Source organism: Oreochromis niloticus, linkage group LG1 (genome assembly GCF_001858045.2).
Source record: "Oreochromis niloticus isolate F11D_XX linkage group LG1, O_niloticus_UMD_NMBU, whole genome shotgun sequence".
NCBI lineage: Eukaryota > Metazoa > Chordata > Actinopteri > Cichliformes > Cichlidae > Oreochromis > Oreochromis niloticus.
The window spans coordinates 38286998-38293127 of record NC_031965.2 but is presented as its reverse complement, the minus strand read 5'-3'; positions in this window follow the sequence as shown (position 1 = coordinate 38293127).

Below are 6130 nucleotides of genomic sequence, written 5' to 3'. Positions count from 1 at the left end.
CAAATCAGACTAAATGTTTATTTTTTTAGATTGATAAATATAAAAAACATATTTGTTAACTTTTGTATTTTGTATTCAATTCTTTTCCTGGTGTTTTGGTTGACATCTCTTGATTTTCCCATGTCAAAGAAACTCTGTGTTTTGCCTTATATGCATCCACAGCTGTGCCACCAATTTACTCACATGGACTCTACTAACCTATCAGAAGCTTCTTCAGCTCAGAATGGAATCGTCTGGAGTTTTCTTATTAATTAACAATAAACTTAGTGTATATGTTCTCCTAAATTTGATGAAAGTGATTAAAACAGACAGCTCCCTCTTTTTATTCTGACATTTAACTAATTCAGAAGATATTTTAACATTTATTTATCTAAAACAAAACAAGTTTACTCTGAATTGATGTTTAACAGTAAAAAAAAAAAAAAGGTTTTATGTTTTCTCCCTAAAGTGTTTGTAAACATCTGGTTTCAGCTGTGAATATACTGCTGTGTATTGGAATTCCTCTTGTTTTGCATAGAAATATACTGAACAACATACAAAGCATAATATATAAAATAACATCTACCTGAGTTTTTTCTTTGAAAGAAGCTCCTTATGTCCATTGTTGTGTACATCAGTACACAATTGAAACCGATTTAGAGAGTTTGTTTAGCCGTGGAGGGTAACAACTGAAAATATGAAATGTAAGCTAAGACTCTAAAAAATCAGCATTGTCGTTCGGCTTTTTATTTATCCATTTGTTGATTCACTCGAAGAGTAAGTAACGCAACCAAGTGATCAGTTTATATCAATCTTTTGTGATACACCGTCATATTTACATTATTTGTACAGTACGAATGATTTGCTTTGGTACCTGGTTAAACTTAAGCTCTCCTCTGTCTGCAGCAAACTCGCAGGCAGCAGCTTCTCCCCCCTCGCTCACATGGGTGCTGCGCTCAGTCGCCCAGTGCCTGAGCTCGGATCATACCAAAATTAGGGGGAATTTACGACGGTGCGCTCTGTGCTTCGTGTGTTGTTTTTGTTTTATACAGTTGTCAGTCAGGCATCTAACTAACAAATTACACTCCAAAAGACCCCATGCTTCTGAAAAAATGACCCAGGCTTAAGCCCAGTATGCCCCCCCCCCCCGCTCCGCTGATCGTTGACTCCAAATCTCCCGAACACTACGTCGATTTGAGAACGCAAGACCGAGACCAAAGTCAGTCGAGACCAAGACAAGACCAAGACCACGACCGGTCTCGAGACATCCAACTCTAGTAATTTCTCACAGATAATCATTGGATGCTTCTTCAACTGGATATATGTGAGGAATCGATAGTGCTGAATATCTTAGGTCCGTGAGAACATTTCCCCCTGATATCAGAGAGGCACGCATTCCCAACAGTGTTACTCTGAGCTCAGGCACATTTCCCCTCCGCCCAGTATTGGTTTCCTGACAGGGCAGAGGGGTGGGAGCAGCAGTGGGAACCCTGTGTGTTTCCCTGTTTCCTGTGCGTAATCATACTTCTTGCTTTCCAATTATCACATCTACTTATGGGCAGAAATTTGTGCCATCAGAAACTGAATTTGAATAAGTTAAATTTGAATTTGAATTACTCGGATTGAATCTGAATTGTAACTTGAATGAAAGCTTTTGAAAACTGAATTTGAATTAGTTTAATTTGAAATTGAATTTATGGTTTGAAAATGAATTGATTTGCTTTGAAACTGCATTTTATCCTTTAAAAATTCAGCTCTCGAATAATTTCAGATTCACTTCTCACCATTCAGTTTCAGTTCTACAATTCAATTTCAGTTCCAAAATTCAGTTTTTTGGGACTTACATCCGGTTCCGGTTCAAGCGCAGATTAATAGAACTACAGACTGATAGCGTTACTGACGGGAATCTACAGCGTCTTGAGCTGAATTAAGACTTCAGAAGTCATTCGTCATGTCGAATGACCAGCGGATAAACTCTCAGGTTGGTAATAAATGTATTACATGTATAAGAACAAGCGTCATGTTAACAAATGACAGCCGTACAGTAACTTTTATGTTTATTGTAGCTGCTAGCTAAAAACGCTAATTTAGCGTAGTTTGCCCTGATTTCAGCTTTGACAAACAAATATGATCGACTGTTTCTAGTAGAATTCCAAAGTTGTCATCTTGTACCCTGTCAGAGCCCTGTATGCTTGCAGAGACCCCTACAGTAGGGAAACATGCAAAATGCTGTCCAAACCTTTGTATTTGAGCTTTATTTATGTCTTACACAGCATCCCAACTCTTTAGCTAACTTAATAACTTTAGCTAAAGTGAATAGTTAGTCTTATTCATTAGTGCAGCTTTACTGGATCACCTCTGTTTGAAGTAATATAATATGATATACAACTATCACTGTGTTTAACTACCATAATAATTCTTAGGGTACTGAGTGCATGCTTAATTCGATTTTTTTTTTTTTTTTTTAAACATACTGCTCCATTGCTATGTTTGACAGGCTGAAGTTGTCGGGTCACCTCCTAAATCGACCATCTTTTACAGGTGTTTTGTGCCAGAAATGGAGTGTCCACTGAAGACTGAAGATACTGAATCTCTACGCCGTGCCATTGATCCCTCCTGTGCCTTCATCTATACAAGAGACATTAACTTAACCACTCTCACATGCTCTGTACCTACATCACCTTCCCTGACAGTCGTAGCTTGGCTCATCTGAGGGTGAAATTATAAGAATGTGTTATTTTGCAAAGTGCTCTCTAGGGTTCCTAAATAAAATATGGCATTGAGGTCATTTCTTTTGAATTAATCCCTTCTTCTGAAATATAAGATCCTCTCCTGGTTTAAATGGCACTTTCTGTTCCTTACTTCCTGTTCCACTCCCAACCCCAAATAGATGCTGACAAGCTGACACAGTAACATGGAAGAGGGAAAGAAGCTGGAAAGGACTACTACAAATAAACCCAATGCCTAACAATGAAAAATGTAAAATAAGAAAAATAATAATAAAGATAAAAGATGAAGTAACAAGTTTTTTGTTTTTTTGTTTATTCCAAATGATCATCCAGATGTCTGTGACATGTGATGACAAACACCATAATGGAAGGCCTTAGTCATCACATGCTTAAACTCATCATATATTTTTGCATATGCTGAACAGGCAGTCAGACATGCTGTAACTGTGGGGTAGAAAACTGCATAAACACCATACGGCAGGGGTCTCAAACTCCAGTCCTCGAGGGCATGGAAAAGTTGCATGACACCGGCCTTCGAGGAATGGAGTTTGAGACCCCTGTCATATGGAATATGACAGGTTTTGGTTGAACTTCATGAAGACTCTGAAGTTTCTCTTCTCTTCTGGCAGGACAGGAATGTCGCCTTGTCCTGTGAGCCACCGTAAGGATGTTCTTAGAGTAGAACTGGAGTGTCACCGGCCTCAGGCTCTTCACCTTTTCAAAGACAAAGCAGTCATTTAGATAAAATATTAGATATTGTTTACCTGTAAATGCACAAAGAGAATTTAGAAATGTAATTATTGTCAAGAGTGAACAAGCACTGATAGTGTAATCTACAGCTGTGGCCAAACGTTTAGAGAATGAGAAGTGTTGTTTATTTACAAAGTTTGCTGTTTCAGTGATAGTTGTATATCATATTATATCACTTCAAACAGAGGTGATCCAGTAAAGCTGCACTAATGAATAAGACTAACTATTCACTTTAGCTAAAGTTATTAAGTTAGCTAAAGAGTTGGGATGCTGTGTAAGACATAAATAAAGCTCAAATACAAAGGTTTGGACAGCGTTTTGCATGTTTCCCTACTGTAGGGGTCTCTGCAAGCATACAGGGCTCTGACAGGGTACAAGATGACAACTTTGGAATTCTACTAGAAACAGTCGATCATATTTGTTTGTCAAAGCTGAATCCAGGGCAAACTACGCTAAATTAGCGTTTTTAGCTAGCAGCTACAATAAGCATAAAGGTTACTGTACGGCTATCATTTGTTAACATGACGCTTGTTCTTATACATGTAATACATTTATTACCAACCTGAGAGTTTATCCGCTGGTCATTCGACATGACGAATGACTTCTGAAGTCTTAATTCAGCTCAAGACGCTGTAGATTCCCGTCAGTAACGCTATCAGTCTGTAGTTCTATTAATCTGCGCTTGAACCGGAACCGGATGTAAGTCCCATAAAACTGAATTTTGGAACTGAAATTGAATTGTAGAACTGAAACTGAATGGTGAGAAGTGAATCTGAAATTATTCGAGAGCTGAATTTTTAAAGGATAAAATGCAGTTTCAAAGCAAATCAATTCATTTTCAAACCATAAATTCAATTTCAAATTAAACTAATTCAAATTCAGTTTTCAAAAGCTTTCATTCAAGTTACAATTCAGATTCAATCCGAGTAATTCAAATTCAAATTTAACTTATTCAAATTCAGTTTCTGATGGCACAGATTTCTGCCCATATCTACTTCAGCTCCCATTGGACAGTGTTACTATTGTCTTTGACACAAATGTTTTTCTGACGAGATTCTGACCACGTTGATCAGCCTAAAACCTCAGGATGTAAAATCAGTCATGTGCGCAGCCACTGCAGGTGACACATTTTCACCATAAATGCTAAAGGTTTTTTTTTTACTTCCTCTTGTGACTTCTACTAAGTAATGTGCAGTATAAAAACGAGGAGTGCTATTCAAATATGTGGGAGGACTCCACATTCCTGATGGTGAACTCAGCAGGATGACTCGGGGATATAAAATTAGCAGCAGTGGATGGAACTACCCAGGAACTGATGTCACCTGTGTCTAAAGGTCTAACAGCTAAGAATAAATGAGCCAATAAAAAACAGAGTTTCACTCTCTTAAATGACACAGCCTGAATGATTCATGCAAATGATGCAATGTACCACAGTGGCAGTGCACGTTTTTTGGGCTCTGATGTTCTGATTCTGTACAAAAGCCAAGTTGAATTAAAGGTGTGAGCAACAGCGACAGCGCCCTACCTGAAACACAGCGGTGGGGCTAAGCTTTTGCAGTTTTATAGGCGGTGCGATGGGGCCATTGTGCTCCACCCACTTGCAAGGCCCACGAAATATGTAAGTTTTTTGCAAAATTTCTTTGGGTTTAAGCAAGTCTAGTTTTTCAAATAAGTGATTAATTTTTGCACAGAATAACTGTAATAAATGAAAGTGCACACCTCTGGCTGCAAATGCCAACATCTGCATTTCTGACTGGGGTGGACACATGTTCACGTGTTCATATTCAAAAAGTCACTCTGTGTTGGACCTGAACTAAAGGATCTGTAAGAAAAACTGGAAAAAACATTTATTTTTGTTCCTTTCTTCTGCATCTTCGTCTGCAGCTGGTCCAAAATCCTGCTGCACGACTTCTAACCAGAACCCGTAAGAGAGCATATAACTCCTATCCTGGCTTCACACCATTGGCTGCCTGTTCATTTTAGAGTTCATTTTAAAATTTTAATGCTTGTTTTTAAATGTTTAAATGGTCTTGCGCCACCTTATCTCTCTGAGCTTCTTCGTGCTTATTCCCCTCCTGGGTCTCTCAGGTCAGCTGACAAGCTGCTCCTGGAGGTACCCGGGTTTAGGAGGAAGCTCAGAGGGAACAGGGCCCTCTCTATTGCTGCTCCAAATCTCTGGAACAATTTGCCTCAGCACATAAGAGAGGCTCCATCATTGTCCACTTTTAAAGCCCGTCTTAGAACTCACTTTTACTCCCTGGCTTGTGACACAGTCTGACCCGGACTTTTTATGTTTTTAGTCTAATTAAATTTGCTTCTTTTTTTTTTACATATACTATTTCACTTTGTTATTTGTTGTGTCATGTGTACAGCACTTTGTTTTCAGCTGAGAGCTGTTTTGAAAGTGCTATATAAATAAATTGCTTGCTTGCTATCTTGTAAGTTACAGCAGCGTGTTCACTGACAGTTCATGATGTCCTTACACCTGGGGGGGCCCTGACGTCAGAACCGGTCCCCCCACAAAGAGAATCCAGTGTGCAGATAGTAAAAACTGCAGCAGCCATTTTTCAGCTGCTGTTCCTGATGCTGATATTGCAGGAGACAACGTTTCCAGATGTTTAAACCTTCAAGAGGATTTTTTTCCATGTGAAGAGTCAGGAACGACCTCACGT